Source organism: Ursus americanus, chromosome 36 (genome assembly GCF_024610735.1).
Source record: "Ursus americanus isolate L20-20 chromosome 36, mUrsAme1.1.p, whole genome shotgun sequence".
Taxonomy (NCBI): Eukaryota; Metazoa; Chordata; class Mammalia; order Carnivora; family Ursidae; genus Ursus; species Ursus americanus.
In genome coordinates, this window is record NC_142162.1 from 15,578,926 (window position 1) to 15,603,287 (window position 24,362).

General features: G+C 44.4%; 1 protein-coding gene across 3 annotated transcripts in view; it reads right to left on the reverse strand.

The window, feature by feature from the left end:
- Nucleotides 1-24,362, reverse strand: part of RORA (RAR related orphan receptor A) — a 1,262,587-nt gene that overhangs the window by 616,303 nt on the left and 621,922 nt on the right. The window lies entirely within an intron of this gene.

Below are 24,362 nucleotides of genomic sequence, written 5' to 3' on the forward strand. Positions count from 1 at the left end.
CTTACAAAAATGTATTGAGAATTCGGAACCTAGTTTTGTTGTTATCCAGAGGAGAGATGCTATTGCTTCTTCACTAACACTGTTTTTATCATTTCGCCCAGACCCTTCAATGGAGATTGCTCTGTTTCTCACTGCCAACCATCTGTTGTCATCTACACCAAGGATCTACATAAATCCCTACTAGTTGTTGTACCCCAGAAATGCCCCCTCTCAAAAACAAACAAACAAAAAACAAAACAAAAAAAACCCAACTCAAAACATAATTGTTGCTGCTTTAAAATTCGGAGAAAGGGGAATGCATCTAAATATCCGCCCCCCAAATGTGGGCGCAGGCACAGAGCAACTTCCATCTATAATTTAGAAAATGGATGCAGTTCGGCAACAGTTAAAGACTAATTTCTTATGCTTTTGTGCATTTACATAATTGATTCGCTAGATAATGCACTCTGCTTCCTTATTTAATAAACATGTTAATGATTTCAGACAATTACTCAAAACTGCCTACAAGTGTCTGCCTAAGAAAAGCAACAAAAAATAATTAAAATGAAAATACACACCAAAAGGCACATCCTTCATATCACATTACACAAGATATTAAGTCAATATGTCACCCTGTCACCAGTCACTTGCTACCTGCTGTTATACATTTATTCAAATTCTAATGTATTAGCTGAGGCTGATACATTGGTTAGACACCCAGGCGGGCCAACACACAGAGCTGGAGAATAAACCTGGTGCTTTGTCAGGGTAGAGGCAGTAAAATAGCAGCGGCAGAAGAGGGGGAGACAATAAAACACGAGCTCGAAACAGAAGGTGGAAGCAGACATTTTCACAAGAAAACCCTCTTCAGGCTATTCATGGTGGGGGGCAGTCATGGGGGAACTAAATGGATTCCATTTCCTCTGCCCCCCCTGAGCACTCGAGAGCGTCAACCAGGCCGCACATCACAATAGGTCCAATTTTGGCAGATGCCTCATGTATTCTGGCCATTTTCAGGCTGTCTTATTTTATTCCCCAGAACTTTCACATGAGTCAACCACAAAGCCACGGCCTGAACCACAGATAATTTCACCACCTGAGGGAAACTGAGGAGGGGGAGGGGTACTGAAGGAGCCCACAAGCTGGGCAGCTGGGACACTGGCCCTCCATGGAGTTTGGCCAGACCACTTGAGCTTGGCTCTTCCAGCTCCTCACGGACACCGAGTCACAGCCACCCTCATTAGCCTTCCAGGAAAGGAGAGGAAGGTCACACCTGACAGGTGCAAAAGGACATTGAAGACAGAGTGTGGAAGTTTCTAGCCCTTGCTAGAAGCTAGCTGATTCTGGCTCAGGAAATCCTGGCTCCAGCCCTCCCAGAAAACAGAAGAAGTTGGAGACCAAAGAAAAAAAGATGAAATTGCTTGGGAAAAAAATGGGGCCTCTATTAGAAACTTCTTATTCTGTTAGGAAGGTAATAAGTAGACAGGAGGTTTTCTTCACCAGGTGACCCTCCTTTCCCATTTCTAAGCCCAAGTGAGGGAGGCACCCATGATCTCAGTTCTCAAATAGGAGTTACCAGTTGGTAGCAAGTGTGTGTGTGTGTGTGTGTGTGTGTGTGTGTGTGTCCAATCTTCAGGTTTATTTACCTGCCTGCTTCATTTTATTATTTTTTTAAAGATTTTATTTATTTATTTGACAGAGAGAGAGAGACAGCCAGTGAGAGAGGGAACACAAGCAGGGGTAGTGGGAGAGGAAGAAGCAGGCTCCCAGTGGAGGAACCTGATGTGGGGCTCAATCCCATAACGCCGGGATCATGCCCTGATCACAGACCCTTAACGACTGAGCCACCCAGGCGCCCCTGCCTGCTTCATTTTAGGCTCATCCTGCTTAGAAGCCTGGGGATCATGCAGAGGACGTGGTGAGAAACAGCACAGGGCAGAAACAAGGACAGTTGACTCAGAATCACCTTAAGAAATAAGCACTTTATCAGCAAGGTTAAGGAAAGCCACCAAGGGATTTCAAACAAAGAGAGACAGGGTGTGATTTGCTTCCTGGAGCCATCACTCTGGCAACAAGGGGGTGTGAGAGAGATGGAAAGCTGAGCAAGGAGGTCACATCAATCTGGATGATAAGGGGGCCAAATGCATGGACCAAGGATGTGGCAGTGGGGACAGAGCAAAATGACCTAAGAGAGAGGGGAGGGTCCAGGTTTGCAGCAATCAGGCCAGGATAGCGAGGGAGAAGTGGATACTCGTCTCTAAGGGATGGAGGTAAACAGAAGAACAGAGGGTGTAGGGGGAGGAGGCGGCCAGGGGTTGGGGGTGGGGGTGAGGGTCACAACCCTGCTTTGCATGTGTTGAGTTCCAGGTGCCTAAGGTACATCCAAACACAGGTGTTGGGAAGCCAGTGCTGGGCTTCTGGTTCATAGTTTCAGTTTCCCAGATACTATGCAGTCCACTCAGCTGCAAGGGCAAACAAGGGTGATCAAATCGCCCCCCTGCTCACTATCAGAGCCTGTCCCTAGCCTCTGTAAACACGTCCAAGGCATGAAATACAACAGACCCACTCCTATGGAGTATTATTAAAAGACCTAAGAAATTAATTCAAACCACCTCTCCTCTCCCAAAAATGAACAGAGAACACCAGAAACAGGGTGGGGACACATGGCCTAAAGATCTTTATAGCATTCTTGCAATTTCATGGCCAATTCATTCAGGTCAGAAAGTGCAATGGATAATGCCCTGAACCCAAGTTTCAGTATCATTAAGAGGTCCTTATAAATCTACTCAGTGGTTAACTTAAAGTCAGATGATAATGGTATCACATAATCTGACTAGTCCAAGAGGTAAGGAGGCCTAGGTGATCTTTCGTAAGGGCAAAAGCTTACCCGGGTGACCCTTTTTGAAAGCCGATTAAACAAAGGGAACTCACAAGGGCACCTGGGTGGCTCAGTCAGTCGAGTGTCTGACTCTTGGTTTTGGCTCAGGTCATGATCTTGGGGTCGTGGAATCGAGCCCCATGTGGGGATCCCCCCTCAGTGGGGAGTCTGCTCAGGATTCTCTCCTTCTGCCCCTCCCCCACACTTGCACATGCTCTTTCTCTCTCAAACAAATAATCTTTAAGGGAGCTCACAAACATTGCTTACATGGCTTGTGATGTGGAGACAGGCTCTGGCTCGGTCTACACCCGTCTCAGATTCCTACCCCACCTGCTTGTTAGATGGAGACTCCCTTGCTAGCTCAGTTAGGGCTTCACATGAGGCAACTTGGTCTGCTTCCCCCTGATGATACTTCCAACAAATGAACAGAAGCTCCATCTGGGGTTTCCAGATGCTGAGGTGTGCCCTGTTAAGCAAATATAACTCCAGTGTGAGGGACTTCATCTCGTCAGCTGACTCTGTTCATGTGCTATCACTTACAGAAAAGACAGCCCCGTCACCAGCTTCCGTGAGAAATTCAACCATCCCCATCCCGTCTTTATCATTCATGTTATGGAGGATCTGTGGGACCAGAGGGACAAGTCCCCATTAGACTGCCTCCTTCCACATCTGTGCTCAGCTTAATTATCTATGGTCCTTATCATCCCACTTCCTCTACACAGAGATCTTACCTTTGGTTTGAACCCTGGGGCCTCCAAAGGCTTCCTTCTCTCCTCTAGAGAGCCCATCAGACATTATTCCAGCTGCTAGGGAGATACCATTTTCTCTAAAATAATACTGTTGTGTTTATTAATTTCTTCTCCTACTTCTCTCCAGAGAGGATTTGAAGAAGCTTACAGCAAAGGGCAGATATGCCATTAAAAAAAAAAAAGTCAGTTCTGAAGAAAAGAGAAAGCCAATAATACTAACCCCATCATGATTGATACAACTGCGGAGACCCAACATGAACATCAGCCAGCAGCTTCCAGGTAGCGCGACAAAAGGAAAAGTACTACGAGGGGAAAACTACCTGTTCCTTAGGGTCAGAAATGATGCAACATACCAATATCCCAGAGAAGAAAACTTCACAACAGCTGTGGAAAAGTACTGATGTGGAAAGCTAAATCACTGTTGAAGAACTTCCATTTCTTCTGTGACATCCATGTGACTTCATCCTGTTTTATAATCTATTTTCTCAATTATTCGAGGGAAGAGCAAGCATTTGACTAGATGTCAAGAGCTCCTGATGGGATGTCTAGCTCTGCCGTAACTAGCCAGGGATCTTTAAACAAAGAACTTCACCTTTACAATAAAACAAGGGGCCAAAGCCACATATAACCTTTCCAATTCCAATTTTACATGGTTTTTATTCATTTTTAAAGCATGTAGGAATATCACACATGGTGCAACCCCTTTGCATGTGGAGAAACAGGACTAAATCCTCCTTCTCAATTAACTCTTAAGCTTTTATATTTTTAGAGGTATCATAGGACTTGAGCGTACTTCTGGGTCGCAAAAAGGTGCACGTGACAAGGGGCATTCTATTGTATTTATTAGAAGTAAAACACTTTAGAAAAATCACTTGTGAAGCACTTACTGGCCTCATTTGGTTGATCCCATTTCGGCTTCTAAAGCTCTGTATCAATTGCCGTTCTTTAAAATGGAAGGCACGATTTAAAAATAATTATTTTTGAGCCATCATTTGATTGCGTATGTGCATACAAACAGATCATCTCATAAATTTGGTCCATATTTAACGACCTTTTCCAGCCCTCCCTAGGCTAACACTATTATGTATAACAACCTTAATTTAAACCCACAGTCAAAAGAAAACATCCCTAATGAAACACAATTTCAAATTAGAGTTAAATCTGTCTCCTAGACCAAAATATACAAAAAGGCTCTTGCTTATATTTTTAAACTTCATGTGACTTATTTAAAGATTCAAGGTTTTCACTGAAATGAGGCATAGATGACTAAACTTTCATTTAGGCTAAATAGTAACTCAGGAAGAATTCTACTGGTGCATTGGGATTAGTTTCAGTACTCTTCATCAAAATACATGGAAATGAGATTGACCAGGAGAACTAGACCTTTGTTTTGTTCTCTTTAAGGCCAGTGACCCGGGGGAAAGGAGGTGCTTGAAGGAAAACTGCCACTTCACTTACAAGAGGGATCTAAAACCATTATGTTACTTCAGTTGCCATTCAGCGATTTTTAAATTAAGTGAAACAGAAATATACCCATCTGCAGAAGTTTTAAGTTCTTAGAAGGCAAAGACTCAACCTTATGGAACAGTACACAGGCAGTGGAACTTCCCAGATCATCTGGCCCAGAAGGCAATTAAGTTGCACACATACTGTAACCTTCAACCCACTGTCCATAACAGACATCACCAGCCAATCACAGATACCATCGATCTACTCATGCCCCAATGTGGCTTCATTCCATCTCAACATAGCACTTCAGGCAGTTAACATCAATAGACAGCACATGAGGTGAATGCTTTCTGCATTCTATGATGTCGTCCAAGTCTGATGTTGAGATGAAGACACCAAACTCCAAGTTGGTCATGATGCACAGTAGTTAAGCAATGAGCCAGGATTATACCCCGAACTGTATACTTCTTTACAGAGTTCTCTTCCACTAGACACCAAGTGCAGTGTTGTACACTTCATATGCAATCACTAAGTGGAACAAGTGAATGAATGAACATGCCCCTTGTGTTGTTTAGTGCCTTCCCCTTTTCTTTCATGAAGACATGTATGGACCGGTGCTCCTCATCCTCAGCAATCATTATATTTGGGTACCAAGTGAAGCTTGGTAGACAAATGCTGCCTGGATTCAAAAATACTGAAATATCCCACTTTAACACATCTCATGGTGACCAATCCAAAGATGCCACAAGTTAAACCCCACAGGACAAATATTGCACACGGGTCCTGACATTGCTGCTATAGAACTGTGACACCTGAAGCCAAATATTCCCTTCTCCAGGCCCAGTCATTTTTAGTGTTAAGTGGAGAGGTTCAGAGATCTGACTCCTACCACCTTTTTGATGATGCAACTCATCCAACCTTGACGTCAAATGCACCACCACCATTTAATGGACTACTGTAAGCAGAGCGCTGATAGGTACAAGGCAAAAATCAATAAACAGAACAGGGATACTGCCCTCCAGTTCTTGTGTCCACTGTTAGCACAAGGCTTGTCTTTCCACTTGCCACATTCACTGTAAACAAGGCCCAGTCTGCTTTGGAGTTGGCGAAAAGAACTGTTCATCTTTCTCCATCAAGCTGTCAGTCAGAGTAGCTTGGGAAAAATCCCAGTACTATTTCAAACACTCTCTGCAACTCAATCGTTTCTTTCCTCTATGTGCAGACTAAAAACGAACAACTGCACCTCCTCACCCCCCCCAATTTCCTGTTAGAGAATGATAAACCAGGAAAGGCAGCAGTAGAAAAGTAAATGCTATAAACATATTTTTTTAAGGTTTTTTTTTTTTTTTAAGATTTCTTTATTTGAGAGAGAGCACGCACACAAGCAGGGGGAGTGGCAGACAGAGGGAGAAGCAGACTCCCCATTGAGCAAGGAGCCTGATATGGGGCTCAATCCCAGGATCCCGGGATCAGGACCTGAGCTGAAGGCATACACTTAACCGACTGAGACACCCAGGCGTTCCTATAAACAGATTTTAATGGACATTTTCTGAAGTCAACACCTAAAACTCTTATTTGCTTAAAAATTCCCTAATTCTTGAACTGGAGAAACAGCCAAGCTCCTGCCAACTCTCACTGATAGGAAGTGGCCAGAAGGAAATAGCAAGAGGCAAGTTCTGAAGATGACAACCATACCAACCCACTGCAAGGTAAAGAATAATTATGGGTCTAAAGGGATACTTTCTTCTCAATCAACCTTATTTGTGAACAAAAGTCCAATATCTTCATAAATTAAACCCTTGAAAAACTTGTGTTTCATTCAAGTATTTATTGAAACCTGTTATGCGCTAAGTACTATTCAAGGTGCTGGGGCATTCAGGAGTGAGCACAACAGACTAACATCTCTGCCCTTAAAGAGTTTACATTTATATAAAAGACCAGGAGAGCAGCTTTTTGGGACATCGGTGTATGCATCTGTCCATCCATATACTCAAAGGTATTTGTTAGGTAACTACTTCATACCAGGCTCTATGTGAAGCTGGGAGGAAAAAAAACAAGACCCTAACATGCAAGCACTTGTAGATAAATAAGAAATTCACTACAGAATGGGCTGCTTTAACAGAACTACAGACAAAGGAGTGATCAGTGTTCCTTATATTTTATAAAGCAAGTCCCAGCTGAACTGGCTTTTGAAGAATGATTACGAGTGTACTAAGTAGACTACGGAGGAAAGGCTTCCTGATAGAGAACATCAGAGGAGAAGTTACCTGAGTGCAGAGACGGTTGGAAGACCCACTCCAGCGGTGGGAATCAAGAGGAAAGGATTCTGGAGGGCAGGCTGAAGTCCTAAGGAGCTGGGTCTCAATGCCGTGTCCAGGTGACTGCTTGTTAATCTGGGAGAATGGCATGATGAATCCATCTCTGGCTGATATCATGTTCAAATAAGCTTATGTTATTACTTCTTAAATGAGATGGGGTGATTTGTCCCTCAATATTTTGATCCTCCTTCAATCCCCAGATGAATGAGAGAAATTTTGCTAGCTTTTACCAGCAAAGGAAATGTGGGCGTGACTGGCCCAGGCTGGATGGGGCCCAACAGACTCAGAGCTATAGTATTTTCTTCCTTTCAACCACTTCACCCAGTGAGCAGCTGCTAACCCACTAGCTGTGCCAGAGAGACTCCATGGATCTGACGGCTGTTAATAGGCTTTATTACCTTGTTGAGCACCTCAAACTCCACTTACTAATTACAGGGCACCGATGTGAATGTTTGGCTATATAATTTTTGTTAATTGATTTTGGGCAAGTCCCATGGGCATGTCATACTCTAAATTTTCTTCTGGCTCTACACTCCATGACTCTGCTATATGGCTACATGCGTCAGTAATGACCTTGTGTATTCTGGATTGCGGGTTTCTTCATGCATGGCCTCCCTCTTCAATTGCTCAGAACCCTCAGGAGCAAAGTGTTATGCAAGGACACACAATGACATGGAGGCCCAGGCTGGAGTGGGACTCAGCCATTATCACTCAGGCTGACCAGCATTTATTGGTTTCTTAACAGTGAACAGACTTTTTAGGACCAAGCCACTTCCAGGCACTTGGACATCTTGCCTGCAGTGGACTCACATAGCTTATTGGCATGAAGCAGATGGTTCTGCGTGATCGGCAGATTTCAAATGCTTACATCCTACAGTTGCTAACAAGACTCTCCATTTCTCCCTTCTTTCCCCAAACCAGTGCTTTACCCTACCCCCTCTCACCCAGTTCACCCTTCCACCTCCCCAAAGCCGACAACTAATTTTGAAGACATTGCTCCCTGCAAACATTTGGCTTTATTCTTTGGGGTCTTTGAATGACACTCTTCCTCTTAGCATATCCTGTTTATAGAATGGAAAGGGGTAGAAAAGGAAAAAGGCAACACAGGAAGGACCCAAAGATAAGCTGTTTGAATAGCTATATGCCAGACATCCCTGAGAAGGCTGCCCTGTCAGACCCATCAGCCTTCTTGTTGCCCTGGTTGGCAAGGTGAAAAAAATACTATTACGAAGAAACTGCAAACCACAGTACTCCATTACTAACCAAACCTCTGGGCAAAAGGTCCACAGACAGTATATGGAATGGAAAGAAGTGGTTCTCAGTGACTCTAGATGACCTGTCATTCCAGGCATGTCATGAGTCATTTGTGGCTAGAAATAGTATGCATTCTAAAATTTTCAAATAAGGTTTCCAATATAAATTGGAGGGATTGAACGTCATTACGTAATAAAGCTCCTCTCCAAGTCCTACATTCTGTTAGGTTTCCTCAAGTGGGAAAGAAAATGGTGGTGTTCGAGCTAAGACACCCACTGTATCTACGGCTCCATGTGCATGTGTGTGCAGCATGGAAAGGTCATTGGTTATGTTATTATGTCTGCCATGTATTACAGCAGACAATACATGTTGAGACCTTTGGCTGGCTGGGAAGTAGAGAGTGATCTGAGAAATGTGAAAATGACGGTTGTGCTTTACGTATTATGAAGCGGGCATCCACCTGAGCAAGGAGATCTTTGGGCAAATCAGTGATGCAGATACTGTCACTTCCCTGGTTCAAAATATTGGGAAAAATATTTTAGGCATGCATATAAACCTCAAACATAGCCAAATTCAACTGAAGAGGAGGCACCAAGTGTGCCCACGTTGAGAGGCAAAGAAAAAAAAAGAGAGAGAGAGAAAGAGAAGTTAAAGATCAAAGCCACAATAGTCTCTCCGTTTCCCTTCTTTAAATGGATCCTGACAATTTAGGGGATTGTAGCCTCAGGCCTGGGGAGGATCTTTGGAGGTAGTCCTTGGGCTACAAGGCAACTGAGATCATTCCACCGGGAAAGATTAAGCAAAATACACTTGTGTAGGATGCCTGACAAATTCTGTCTCATCTTCAGCTGTGGAGGGAAAAAATTCCTAGTTTCCTCCAATAACATGAATTACCCAACCACAGCAGAAACCTGACAAAGGCTGATGATGTGTTTAGATACAGCAAACGTAGTGAATCACTGGGCACAGCTTCAAGGATTCAAACACCTCACAAAAGCAGCTGTTTCTTTCCCTCATACTCAGGGTGAAGGGGGACCCTAGCATTTCCATCAATCCAAGGTACAAATGGGCAAGTGTGCCTTCTGGGCTTTGTCTTCTGCAAACTAGAGAAAGAGGCTATTGATGCCTCAGAACCCAATAGGCAGGGTGTTAATCCAGTTGCGATTATTCACCCTCCTCACCCATGACTCTTCTGGAACAAATTCTCTTAAACTTTTGATGAAAAATCTTGTAAGCTACTCAAAAACCAAAGGGCTGTTCCTACTCTTTATTGGGTGAGAAGCCAGTTCCCTGTCATTTTCTTTTTAGAGTATGAAGCAAACGGAAAAAGGATAAAATGATTCAGGCGGGGCGGGGGGGGGGGGGGGCGGGGAGTCAGGAGAGTTATTAACATATTTAAATATCTGTTCCTGTTACCATTTTTAGGATAATTCTAGAGTTTTGTTTTGTAATTCTTGCCAATGAGCCAATACTGTGTGGGGAAGAGGAGTCTGCCTGAGATAGTAGGTTCCTTGAGTGTTTCTTTTAAGCAAAAGAAATGAAGGGGAAGTGTCCCTTCTTCCCCCCCCCCACAGGCCAGCACCCCCTACAGTACATGAGTCATAAAATAGCTCAGGGAAGAGGCAGCTCCGTGAAGTCTTCTCAGTTCTTCTCTATTATCTTCCCCAGAGACAGGGAGAGATGGCGCCAGAGACAGCCCAGCAGGAATCTGTGGGCGTGAAAAGCAAACAGGAAGCCTGAGCCCCCAGGAGGTAGAGGCGGTTTGGGAAGGAGGAAAATCTGGGTAACTACGGCATTCTAAGAGGCCGTCATTTAGAGTAGGGCCATGAAATACAGCCAAGGCTTGGAACTGTAAAGACCCTTTGCAATCAACTTCTTCTCCAGACCCTTCCATTTTACAGGTGTTAAAGAGGAGATGAAAAGAGGTTAATAAGCTTATTGAAGATCACACTTCTAGGACACCGCACTGGGCCATATCAAGGCTTTGCTTTTTAAAAGGATTTTCCAGAACGTGAAACACAGCCCGTGCACATTGAGCTCAACACCATCTATCTTTAATAATGAATGGTAAGAAGGACATTCATATTGAGGAACCTGGGGACTGTCAGGGTCTTAAGTCCCCTCTAAATCACCCAGCCAATAGTATGATCAATACATTTTTAAGGTAGAATTGATCCTTTTTTCAAGCTTCAGAAAAACCCAAAACCCCCATAAGATACATGTAGTAAATCTTACACCGAATACTTCAGTCAATGCCTGGTACATGGCAGGTGCTCACTATGTTTGTGTGATAAAGAAAGGACCAAAACCACGTACTTTGGTCAGATGGGAATACCTGATATCATCTGAAACACTAGGTTTTCACCACCTCTCAGGGGGGAAAAAAGAGCCCTTTTGGCATCATACAGGATACAGGCAATATCACAAATATAAAAAGGGACACGAATTCAGAGAAGTTCCTTGATGGGCACAGTTAAAGAATTTTGTGATGTTGAGGAATTAAGTTAACTGCTCTGTTTTACCTTTCAAGAAGAAAAGTATCTTTTAAAGTTATCTCTGGAAACTAAGGGATATGTGATTTTGAAACCAAACTGTAAAGTTAATACTAGACAGAACTAGGTATTTGTCCTACACAAATACCATTCATTCGGTTCTCCTAGCACCTTGCATCCGGCTTCATTTTAATACTTACCCCATCCTTCTCCAAAAGCCAAGGGTAAGGGATACCCTCCCCACACCCTGTGCTATGCACTCTGAAGGGCACTGGGCATACGTGGATGAAATAAAAAGTCCCTGTGATCGATTTTATGCAGATCTGTGCCCCTGGTGTCTAGTGACTAGCCCTAGTCTAGTGACTGCCACACGGTACGACATTCTTAAATGGCTGTCGAGTAAGCGGACATAGAAAGACACGCACGGAACAACAGATGAAAATGAAAGCAGCACTGGGCCAGCCACCCCGGGCCTCACCCGCATCAGTAAAATTCCATGATCCGTGGAGCTGCACAGAACAACAATGTCAGGCCTTGGAGGCATGTGTATGTTCCTTGCCGGGAGCCAAATCCCAACCCCTGGGGAGCAGGAGAACCACATTTCGATTCATAGGAGGCCGTGCCAAAGCCCTACCCCAGCTGCACATTGCCTTGTAGGAAAACTCACCCAGTCCCCTTCCAAAAAGGAGTTTGCCACGACTACTCTCCCTAATGGGGTGTTGATCACATGTCAGGCTTAGACGCCAAGCCCTTGTCCACAGAGTGTGGGATGAGCAATCCCGTCCTGACAGATGTGATCTCCAGAGTGCTTCCAGTGACAGTGTGGAGTTTTCCACTCCTCCAGACAGCAGGGAAATACGTGCTGATCTGACTTGGCTGAAAGGAAGGTCTGACGGTCTCTTCCCTGGCAGGGTCATCTCTACTGGAGATCAGCCAGGACGTTTTTGCCAGTCCTGGGTTCTCCACTTCCTAGCACTGGTGGGGATGGACAAGCTGCAGAATGGAACATTAACCTTCCATTCCTTCTCGAGGGTAGCAGATACTGTTCCCAGGCACATTTTTCTGACCTCGCTGATGTCTACAGGGCGAGGTGCTTTACCGATATCCACTTATTTAATCCTCATGCAATCATTTAAGGCAGGTACTAGGGCTTCGCCCAGGAACCGAGGCCCAAAGAGGCTAAGGAACAGCTCACAATCTGGACGGTTGCAGGAGCTGTTGTGTCAGCTGAAACAATATTTGATTCAAGACTAGAGAATAAAATAGCTCCATTCCTGTTGAGGGGTGAGTCATTCTGAAACCGTCTATGGCATTTAAAGGATGGTGGCGGGGCTGGAGGGGTGAGGACCACATGAAAGAAAGTACATGGTTAATATTGCATTCACATATTTATTGGCATCTTTAGCCAAGGACAGAGGCTACAAAGGGAAGCACAGGACCCAAATGTAGTAGGGGTTCTTGTCTGATTCAGCAAGTCCTTTTAGAAGTAGACCTCAGTACACTGTGAGCATAGTGGAACAGATAAATATATAGGACAGAAAGATATATAGATAGAAATAGATAGAAATAGATCAAACAGGGCCTCTGTGTAAATATATTAAGAACTTCCTACCCTTTGTTAATTGGAAAATAACCAGCTCTTACAGGTCCTCCTACACAGGATGAGAGGGGTAACTTGGCTCACATTAAGAGTTCCAGCTATTAGCCTTTTCGAAGAAAAGGCCCCACCTCTTGAGACACATCTCCTCAAAGAGGTGGCTTTGCCTTTTTCTCTGTATCCAGCCACTCTCGCTGAACATTAAAACATTAAGCCATCATCTAACCGAGGTGATCAAATTCAACCCTGAAAATCTACTTGCTCCTTTCTTATCCCTTTATCACCTGCAGCCATCCCTTTCTTCCATCAGAAGCCCTTGTCAAAAACTGATAGCTATTGCATGCTAATCTCACCACAAATACCTGATCTGAATTCTAAGTAATTAGCAAATCGAGGAACCTGCGAGATGCTGATCTTTTTTTATAACCACAAAAAAAGCTTTTCACGGAGGATATTTTAGTTCAAGAACATTTCCAATCAGGAAACCTAACGTCGTGTTCCAAAATACCACGCTGTACTGCATCCATACATTTAGGTAACATGTTGACTGAGGGTAATAACGTACCTCACATCAACCACACTGCATTTGGAATGTGCCGGGACAGCAAGGTGTACATTAGGGATGTTTCACCTGTTTGGGGCAGCTGTCCCTAAGCAGGCACCAGCTATTACCAAATTCATTTTGTGAGGCTGTCTTCTATTGTCCACGAAGAGCAGGAATGCGTAAAACGGTCACGGAGACTTTTTCATTTTGTGAGGATCGGAAGATGGGTACACCCAAATGATAAAAGACCCAGCTCCTACATAGTTCTGGGGGGCGGAGGGGAAGAGAAATCCAATGATCATGTATGTATGGGACTCTGGGAAATTATTTGTTCTAGCCCTTCTCTACCACCAGCTGCAGGCCCTCAGCTTAATTATGAAACAGGAACACTAATATATGTTATTAGTTGGGAAGGTTGTTGGGAAGAATCTTCTTTAAAAAAGTCGAAGTGCTGTATAAAGTATAAGCTCTACTGTTACTGACAGGGATCACTAGTCCAAGAAGAGACAAGACCTAGTTCAAACAAACAAAAAATAATGGCCAAGTAACAAACCTGCCTCCAATTACCAATGCGAGGCCAAGCTGTTCCGTCTTTATAGACATTAGCTTGTTAGGTCTTTAGCCTAAGGTAACATATGTAAAGTAACTATGAGGTGAGAACGGTAACTTTTTTATAATTTACAAGTTCATGTTACATTACATATTTTTTCACAGCATTGTTGTTTTTCGCTGAACCACATTTCACACTACAGTATCTTCTCGAGCTTAATATTCAGTAAATAAGCTTGTTCTTTGTACTTTAAATCAATGTAAAAAAAAAAAAATCCCTGCAAAAAAAACACACACGCAAAAAACAACCACCAAAAAAACCCTCCCGCATTCTACAAATGTTGAGAAAGGCACACCAGAGAGGATGCAGGGAGGCCTTGCGCTTGTCCATTGCTGGTGCGCAGTGACGGCCTGATGAATAAATGGATGAGCGTGCGCACCGTAGAGGTGATAAGAAACACAGTGGCAAGTGGAGAATTTCAGAACCGCATGCTATTTTAGAGCTATCCTAATTGATCGTAGCAAAGACAGAATTCGGAGTGAGAGCTCTTAGGGGGTTATGAAGAGAACGGTCTTCATAAATGAAGACATAAAAGTCAGTTAGTACAAAGAAAATTATGTTTTCATTGAGGCCCAACCAATGCAATGATTTGTTCAATGAGTGACTATTTTCACTGGAAATCTGGGAAGGACGTTTCTGGGAGATACACCAAGCTAACAAGCCACTTTGTACTGGGCGAAGCACAGATCTGCTTTGAATCAAGGTCCCACCAAAAAGCCAGTGCTTTCCAATGAATCACCAGGGTATAAATTTTGCTACATTGGGGCGGGGGGTCTGCAAAGTGGGGGTCAACTTCTTACTCAGAAGTCCAATCTGTAAAACTGGGGAAAGAGGAGTTGCTCTGGTTGAAGCAGGAGAGTAGATGGTAGGGACTGAGGGACCGTGGATCCCCTATGAACCCCCCTCCCCAGGCCCTCAGTGGTTCCCAGGAACAGGAAATCCGTAAGAGCAATGGTTATCTTTCTGAATTTCTCTTACCGACTTACAGTGATATGGGACAGAGAGGCAGGCAGCCACTATCTCAAGCCAGCATTTAATTGTACTTAGGCAGCATGGTATAGCAGAGGAAGAAATGGGATTTTTGAATTCCACAGACCTGGGTTCAAAAGCTGGGCCTGCCGATGTCCAGCTAGATTCACCCAGGCAAGTATAAAACCTCTCTGAGCCTAGTCTGCCTTCTGTGAACTAAGGATAAGTAATATTTATCTCGCAGATTGGTTTGGGGCCTTAATGAGATGGTGCATGTGCGTCCACGTAGCTTGTGCTCCACAAATGTCCGTCCTGTCTTCTTTCATCCCTCCCTGTCTTCTCTTCATGTTTCATTGTTTTGACTGTTTTTGTCTCTATTATTGAGTTTGGTCACACATAAGTACAAAAATAGAATCTCCAAAAGTCGTCCTTATGTATTATTTGAATTCTTAAACATTAAGCATCTTAGACTGCGGCGAGAATAGAAAAAATGAATACGCAAATTAGATGTGATTTCTTCTCACAACCCATATGAACTTCAAATCTGTTAGTCCAAAGGCACATGTGGCTCTCCAGCCTACTAAGGCCACTTCGAAAGAAGAAATGACTCCTGAGGTCTAAATAATACCGCAGTGATAAACTGTGGCAACAGTAAGAGTACACTCCCACCGGTACGGATGGCATATGCAGCCGGCAAAAATCATTCTTTTGAACTATTTTTAATCACACAGGAAATGCTTAAACTATAATGTGTGATGCAAAGGGCAGAATACAAATACACAAAGAAATGCAATATACTTATATATACAAATATTAGAAATGCTCATTGCTAGGGTATTTTATTACATTCCAAAATGAGAATATGATTTGTCTGTAATCAGAAAGAAAGTAGGGATGGCTTTTTTTTTAAGATTTTATTTATTTATTGAGATAGAGCTATGGTGAGCAGGGGTGGGACAGAGGGAGAGGGAGGGAGAGAATCTCAAGCAGAGTCCACTACGAGCGCAGAGCCCAGCTCGGGGCTGGATCTCACGACCCTGAGATCATGACCTGAGCTGATGTCAGAAGTCAGACGCTTAACCAACCGAGACACCCAGGCGTCCCAAGGATGGCTTTAATAAATATTTCACAGTATAGTAATGATAGACTTCCATAAACTTCGGTGAGTTTTCTCTCAAACATGCAGTATAGCTTTCCCCTATCATATGTACACATTTAGAGGTGACCTGGGTCATCAACAGCCTTACGGCAATAGGTGTGTAGAAATCACATGGTCAAGTCCTCAGTTCTAGGTCATTATGGTGGTGATGGCTTCTAACAGCTAATTTTGTCCTTTATTTAGCATTAACTAAAAATTTTTGAAAAGCTAAAAAAGAAACTTTGGTAAATATGTGTTTTTATAGAAACCACTCTTGGCAAAAATCCTGTCAGGCCCCACACAGTAGACTAGCTACAGAGATTGGAATTTTCACGAAGGAGACTCTGCCACTGGGGGTATTTCTGGGGCTCAAAGTCCTAAGGATGCTTCCACATGAGGCTTATGTGGCATGGTCTTGGGGAGGGAATCCACTCTCAGTATCACGAGAGGGCAAGATAACAGCAAGTCATGGCTTTTTTTTATCCCTGACATCTCAAAATTTATTTCATTGTAGTTTTAAAGATTTATTTATTTGAGAGAGAGACTCAGCACACATGAGTGGGGGGGGGCAGAGGAAGAGAATCTTCGAGCAAACTCCCTGCTGAGCGTACACACGTACACACACACACACACACACACACATTGATGCACGGATCGACCTCACCACCCATAGACCATGACCTAAGCCGAAACCAAGAGTCAGACACTTAACCAACTGAGTCACCATCCCTCAAAATTTTTTAAATTAACAGAATTCAAGAGTTGGCTCACCTAGACCAGGTACCTTTTTTTATGGCTTAAGAAACAGAGGTCCAAGATGAAGGTGAAGTGTTTTATCTATGGTCCCACCATTAGTGAAAGAGCAGAGACCATAAACAAGTTCTCCAGACACATAATTCAGTCCTCCTTCAGTTGCGTACAGCTCATAGCTGGGCTTTCTGTTACTAGTTTCCAGCTCTTGAAATACACATTCCAAATCTCCAACCTAATGGCAGAAACAAGGTCACTATTATTGAGGAATAAGACAGGACACAGAATGGCCTTACGCTTCATTTAATAGGGTCACAACAGGCCCTCCAATCCTGTGTGTCACTCAACGCACCCAGTGGAAGAGCTCCTAAGGGACACAGACCCAATATATGTTGGATGGTCTGTCAATGAATGAATGAATCATGCCAGTGGCTGCAAGTAGCTCAAGAAACACATTCAACATAGCTACACATCATGATTTCTTTCCATCTAGTTCAGTGGTTTTCTCAAAATTCTACTCACTGTTTTCAATGATCTGTTTCTCCATTTCTTTGTGTGTATGTTTACCTATATCCATTGCTTCAGTATCAGTAATACCAAAGCATGGAAGGCTACCTAGGAATTCAACAGTCCAGGGTCCTGGGTCTTCAAGGCGAAACCATGGGGATTAGTGTTCCAGTACATACCAGTTGGTCAGGCTAAGTCAGAGACTGGAGACCAGTGCCATGGCAGGACACCTATGACTGTTCAGAGGCAAGTCAGCATTCCCAAAGCCAGAAAGAGCACAGACATGGGCCTAAGCTTGAAGTGAAAGCACTCCATGCTTTGTACTTCCTGCTGGAGGAGAAAGGATGCTAAGGGAAGACACAGTAGGCGATGGAGACCAGATGTATGGAGAACACGGGTACACAGGTGAGACATTTAAACAAAGGTAGCTGGTGAGGAAGTAGAATGATCAAAGCCATTCATTTGATCTGGAGCAAAGATGACATCTACAGAGTTTCTCACAGGAAATCGGTTTTTCCTCATCTCATCTCATCGAAAAACATGACACAGCTAGCCTACAACCATACCTAACATTCATGGAGAGCCTTTGATATGCAAAGGATTGCACTGAGCTTATTACAGATTGGTTCTTTCCAGAAAGGGGCTGTTATCCCCATGATTTAAGAAGAAATTAAGGAGAAATTTAAGGTATAGCTGAGAGAAAATGACTTTGACTTGCCCAAGGTGACACAGACGAACTTGACCAAATAGACTGCCAGATAACCTAAGTACATAAGTACCAAAACAAACCAAAAAAACCCAAAAAACAAAAAACTCTTACAATGGAAGATCTCTCAAGGGAGTGCAGATGGCTCTATCTGCTGGACCAGCCAATATGCTGGCCAGATGGCTCAGTGACCTTTCTCAGATCAGAAACATGTGGAAAGCACATTCTCAATGAAAATCAATGCATGAACATGCTTTTTTCTGACTGAGTATAAGTCTCCTCAGCATCTTAAAGATATTCCCCACATTCGTTGTCTCTCTGTAGTCCCCAAACCCAAAAACCACCTGAGTTGCTGGCAGGCCACTTTTCATCTGTGGGAAAGCCTCTACACTTCAGACTATTTAGGGAGTAAGGGGGTGGAGGATCCGCAGTTTACAAGAAGAAAGTTGGCTTTTTCCTGAACCATCAGGTGTCACTCTACTTATCAAGAAGAGCACAAACCTTGATAACACAGCTCAGCCTTGCAGAGGTCCTGCTTTAACGAAAAGGTGTGAAGGATCTGTAATTAGCACATCCCTTTGCATGCTCTTAAATACCTGCTAGCCCTTCGCTCCCGTGCACCAGCTTTGGAGGACCCTCTCGTCTTGCGCAGAGCTAGTGACGCTTGGCTCTGCCTCAATGCACACATTTTTCTTTTCCTGTACCAGATCTGCAGATTATACAGAGGTTTCCTGTTAAGGGCTAAAGAAGATCTGGAAGCTCAAAGACTGATTTCTGAAAAATGAGCTGAGGTATGGAAGTGTAGCAGATAAATACCATCGTTGCAGGTAATTATGGAACGCTTTCCAAAGAAGCTCCACAGAATCCTGAGTGCCCATCAATATTAAGACCACTGTGCTACTTACTGTACACCAGAGAAGCTTCTCCAAGACACACCCGGAGCCCTGCCCCACGTCACCCTGCACTCTGTACTACCTTCCCCTCCCACAGCCTCCTCCCACACACACTCCCCCCACCAGCTCCCACAGAGAAGTCGGCTTCCGATTTCTCTTCCCAGGCCCTCCTCACAAACCCCAAAGCATAACCGTATGTAATTGTGAACACAGCATGTGTGTCTTGTAGAAAGCAGTTTTGTTTCTTTTCACCTTTCCTGCTGCTTCTGCGGGGCGGGGGCGGGGGGGGGGGCAGCATCCCCATGTCAACACCACACTGGGCATCCAGGCACAGCAGTCAGTTTTCCACCAGCTTCTGGTGAGGAAAATGCCTTCAATTGCAAATTGATTCTGGATGTAACTCCAACGGTCATCCTTTAGGGTTATTTCTTGCTGGAATTACAGCCTCATCTTCTCAACAGTTCAAAACCAGCTGCGTGCATCTAGGTCTGCTCTGATTCTCGGAGCACTTCTGTGATTTTATAGCTGCTACCGCTCAGAGTCTAGACCTTGGTCTCATTCATTCTTTTCATCTGATGTTTCTATCCTAAACCACGGCCGATGGTTGGTGTTTTCAAATTCTTTTTCTAAAGGACCCTGACCCCAAGGAAATCCCATTCCCAACTCCAATAGGTAAAATAGACCAAAGGCAAGCTGCCTGATGAGAGCAGAACTGGGGCTGGGGTCCCACCACCAGCCCTGACAATGGAGAACCCTAGGATTCTGTGGATTACTAAGCCAGGTGGTATAGATCCCTGAGAGTGCAAACAGGTGATTAAGACTTGCAGAAGTGGGGGCGGGGTGGAGTATGAAATTGAAAAGGAGGAAATCAACATCCCATCTTGAACACAGAAGCTGGCCATCAACCAATTCTTAGTTGTACAGGACAGGCAAGAAATATTCAACTCCTAGGCCTGCCTTACAAAAATTAAGACTACCTACTGCTTAACCCAGGTACTTTTAGATAGCTCATTTAATCCCCACTACCGCTCTCCAGTTGATACATTTTCAGGTTTATATATTTTCAGCTTACAGATGAAGAATGTAAAGCCCAGGAAGGTTAAGTAATTTGCTGAAGGTCACACAGACCTAAGTGGCAGAACCTTGACTCAAGCCCAAGGTTGGACTCTGAAACCGTTACTCTTCACACATGCTGGGCAACCATCATTTGCAGGATTTCAAACTCCTCTGTATAAGGATCATTTAAGCGTGGACCCACCAGCCCAACGAGAGGAGATTCCAGTAAGTGGAGGAGAAACGCAGCAAACCTAAAGACTGAAGCCTTTTTGTTAGATAAGCATTTTGACATCTAAGAGTTTCCTGAGGAGGTTCTTGAGGACCTTGATGAAAAGAGGCAAGGGTGATACTGACAGTTTTCAGCACCTGTTCAAGTGCCCAGTTTCTACTGGGAGTCTACCACATGCCCAAGCACTGGTGAGATGACAGATGAACACAAACTGGAATGACAGTTATTTTCTCCTGTCCGGCTTCTCAATCTAACTAGAGAAAAGGGCCAGGGACAGAGACGGGAGTAGAAAGAGACACAGAATGGAAGCAGGAACAGGAGGAAGGACAGAGGGAAGAGGAGGAAAACAGGGAGGAGAATAACGAGTAAACTTTACGTAGCATTTGGACTTCACAAAGAAATTGTACATCCACTGGTGACTACCATCTTGTATTTGCTCAGTGCTGTTTGACTGAACCTCACTGCACCACTACAGCATAGGAGGGGCTTACATAAAACCAAGCTTCATGGCTGAGGAGCACGTAGCCACGGAGAGGTCATCTTACCCAAAGTCACAGAGCTAGCTAAGGGCAGAGCCAGCATTAGCATCCAGACCTCAGGATTCCTAGCACAGTGCTCACCCCACCGCACAGAGGTCTCCGTGTGAGGCAGAGAAACCCTGTGTGTGATCCACAGCTATCTGCCGAAAGCTAACATGGTAATAAGGGATGCTTTCTCTCTCTCTCACTTCTATCTCCGAGATCAGATTTATTCGCCCCATCCTTCTTACCAACAGTTATCTGAACCCAGGTATGCTCACCTCTTCTAAGCCCTCCTTAGAGTTACAGAGAATGAAAAAGTCTTATTTGCCAGAAGATGTCTCCGATTGGCTGCAGGGACCACCTTCCCCCAAACCCCTCCCACACACACACACACACACACACACACACACACACACACACACACACAATCAGCTACATCCTCAACTCTCCTTCCATTCAAAATCCAGTCTTTGTTATAATGACATCTAATCAGGCTGAGGAATCAGCTAAAATGCAGGCTTCTGTAAAAATCACTGCTCATTCGGGACTCAGCAGTTCAGTCTCTTAAATGCCAACCTGGTAGGAATTAAGAAAGTTTTCTTCCTCATTACAAGTCTCACAGCTATTGAGTGCTCTCAATCGCCAGCTGAACCCAGGTATTTGTGTATTCCAGAGGCTATAAATGTTTTCTCTGTCTACTGGATTTTCACAATTTTGAGTTACTCAAAGAAGCAGTGTCCACATCATTTGAGATGTTCAGTTTAACACTAAAATATTCACTTCCTTTTCCAGTTATTTATAAACCTTTAGACGTCTTTGGAGGCACAGATAACTCGACTATCATTTTTGGCTTTGAAAAAGAAGTTGCTCTACAACCAAGACTCGGAGTCAACTAGCCCTACAATTTGGCTGTGCGAGCGCTAGGTGGCGACAGTGTGCCACAACCCAGAACCAGCAGGGTTGGGCTCAGCCGACATTCCTGAGGCTTCCTGTATCCAAACAAAAACACCTCTTAATCCAAGCCCTCAAGTAATCCGCTACCACATTTCAGGATAGCATTTCAAAAATCCACCTCTACATTGGGTTCCTTCATCGGTAGAACTCAGCACCAAGTCTTAAACGTGGCACTCTGGATACTCCGAAGGGACACCACCCACAGTCAGTCCCCACTACTTTCGTACAGAGTCCTCCAGTCACAGCCATGCCTCACTCCAGGTTTGCTGCACAGACGCAACAGTCCCAACATACCATGCTTCTGTACATTTGCTCTTGCCCTCCTCAAGTGTTCACAAGTGCCCTGAGAGCCACCCACTCTTTCAGGTACCAGTCAAGTACTCAGAAATCTTGGCTCAAACAAAACTCCTCCAAAGGCATTGTAATGCCTGGCATTCTGTTAGTCTTTGTGAATACATTAAGTGTTGTTCTCTGTAGAAAATTTGTCAACTATAGATTAGCCAGAGGAATTTAAACAAAAGACCCCCAACTTCAAGGTTCAGAGGTAGCCACTTGATGGTATTGGGGTGTATTATCTATTTATCTTGATATTTCAAGGGAAGTGTGTGTGTTAATAAGAACTGGGTCACATAACCTGCTTTATCCACTTAGCTATCTCTCTCGAACATCTTTCCATGTCATTAAAAAACACATGAGGCGTATTAGGATTCCTTCTCCCCAGGAGTCAATGCAGTGTGGTGGAAAGCACGCTGGGCTTGAAACCAAAACACAGAATTTCAGTGCTGGTTTTGACATGTAGTTGCTGTGTCTGAGCAAGTAATTTAACCTCTCTGAGCCTCATTCTACATGACAATCCAATGTTTACCTCAGAGTCTCTGGCTGCCTAAAGGAGAGAATTTATGTGAATATGTCTAGCATGGAACATGCCTCAGAGTCACCCTCGATAATCTTTCCCCCACACCCTCGATAATTTCTTTCCTTTCCACCTTAGTCAGTGTGATTTCTTTATGCTTCCAACCTCCACTATTCTTTACGCTTCCCTGGGACTCAATCTTCCTGGTTCTTACCTTAGAAGAAATCTGAAAATGAGGTCTTCTTCCTACCAGGGCATAAGACAACCCTTGACGGTGGGGCTGGTTAGACTCCTCCAACTGGCCCCTATAACGGCTGACACCATCTGGTCCGCCGTAGGTGTTCCCCACACCGGGTCTTCTTCTACCTTAAACACTGCCATTCTAGGCCCTTCCCTCTTGCATTTCTATGTGTACCTTCAAAGAAAGACTGGGCTTCTTTTGGGCCTTGTCTTGACTTTGATATTAAAATATTCAGTCTGCAGTTTGGCCCTTTGGGTTCCTGACAATGTCTCTGTACTTGGCATCCTCCCCCGCCCCCACCCCCCACACCCAGCAGCTTCTCTCCTGGCAGCCAGTTCTGCAGCCTCTTCTCCAGACTCCTGGTCTCTCTGATCCCAGAGGACAGACTTGCTAAGTGAGAGGAAGAGTAGCATCTCCTGCCCACCCCTCTCTTCCACCAGCAAACACATTTCAGCAGGGAGCTAAACCACTCTGAGGCTTTCTTCAGCCTTACAAGGCTTTCTTAGCCTCAGTGTTTCTTAGTTGTTGTTTTTTCCACCCATTTTCATGAAAAAGCACTTTCTTTTTGGCTCTTTTTCAATCAGCTGATGGATCTGTATTGGATACTAAAAACACTTCCCGTTTTCCCAAAAACACCCCCAGAAACTGCCTTCCTTACAAATTGCCTTAGAAAAGAGTAAACAGGGGCACCTGGGTTGCTCCGTTGGTTAAGCGTCTGACTCCAGATTTTGGCTCAGGTCATATCTCAGGGTCTTAAGATCCAGCCCTGTGTTGGGCTCCATGCTGGGCCTGGAGCCTGCTTAAGATTCTCTCTCCCTCCCACCACACCTTCCCCCTCTCCCTCTCTTAAAAACAAACAAACAAACAAACAGTAAACAGCTCACATTAATGGTACAGTACCCTTGGGAAGAAAAATTCACCAGATTTCATCACAAAGTTCAGCCTGATGTGAACCTTTCTGCCAACTCTGCTAGGCCAGTAAAACAGAAAAGAAAATCCAGAAGGCAGTGTACTAAGCAAGACACCTCCTCCTGGAAAGGTGCTGAGTCTCATAAGAATTCCAAGTCTGGGCTCAGGAGCCTGACTTGGGCACAATTCCCTCTCCTACCGCTTCCTAGCTGAGTGACCTCGGGTGAGTTGCTCCCCTCTTTCTGAATACCAGTTCCCCCACCTGTCAAAGGGGGATAGGATGAGACTGGCTATATCGCTTTCCAATGGCCCTGAAACAAACCACCACAAACTCAGCGGCGTAAGTCAATGCAAATGTATTACTTACAGTTCTGGAGGTCCAAAGCTCTCACATCAAGGTGCTAGCAGGCCATGTTCCCTCCAGAAGCTCTGGAGAAAATTCGTCTTCTTCGCTTTTCCAGCTTTGCGAGGCCACCAGCAATCCAGGGCTCATGGCCGTTCCTTCCATCCTCAAAGCCAGTAAGGTAGCACTTTCAAATTTCTTACCCAGTCCGCTTTCCCCCTCCCCTCTGTGTCCGCCATGATAGCTCTCCACTGCCTCTGCCAGGACTCCCCCCTTATAAGGCCCTTGTTAACACTGAGCCCACCCAGATCATCTCGGCCAACCGCCCAGCTTAACCTGAATTGACCACACCTGGAAGTAACACATTCACAGGTTCCAGGGATTAAGGTGTGGACATTGTGAGAAGGGCATAATCGTTTGCCT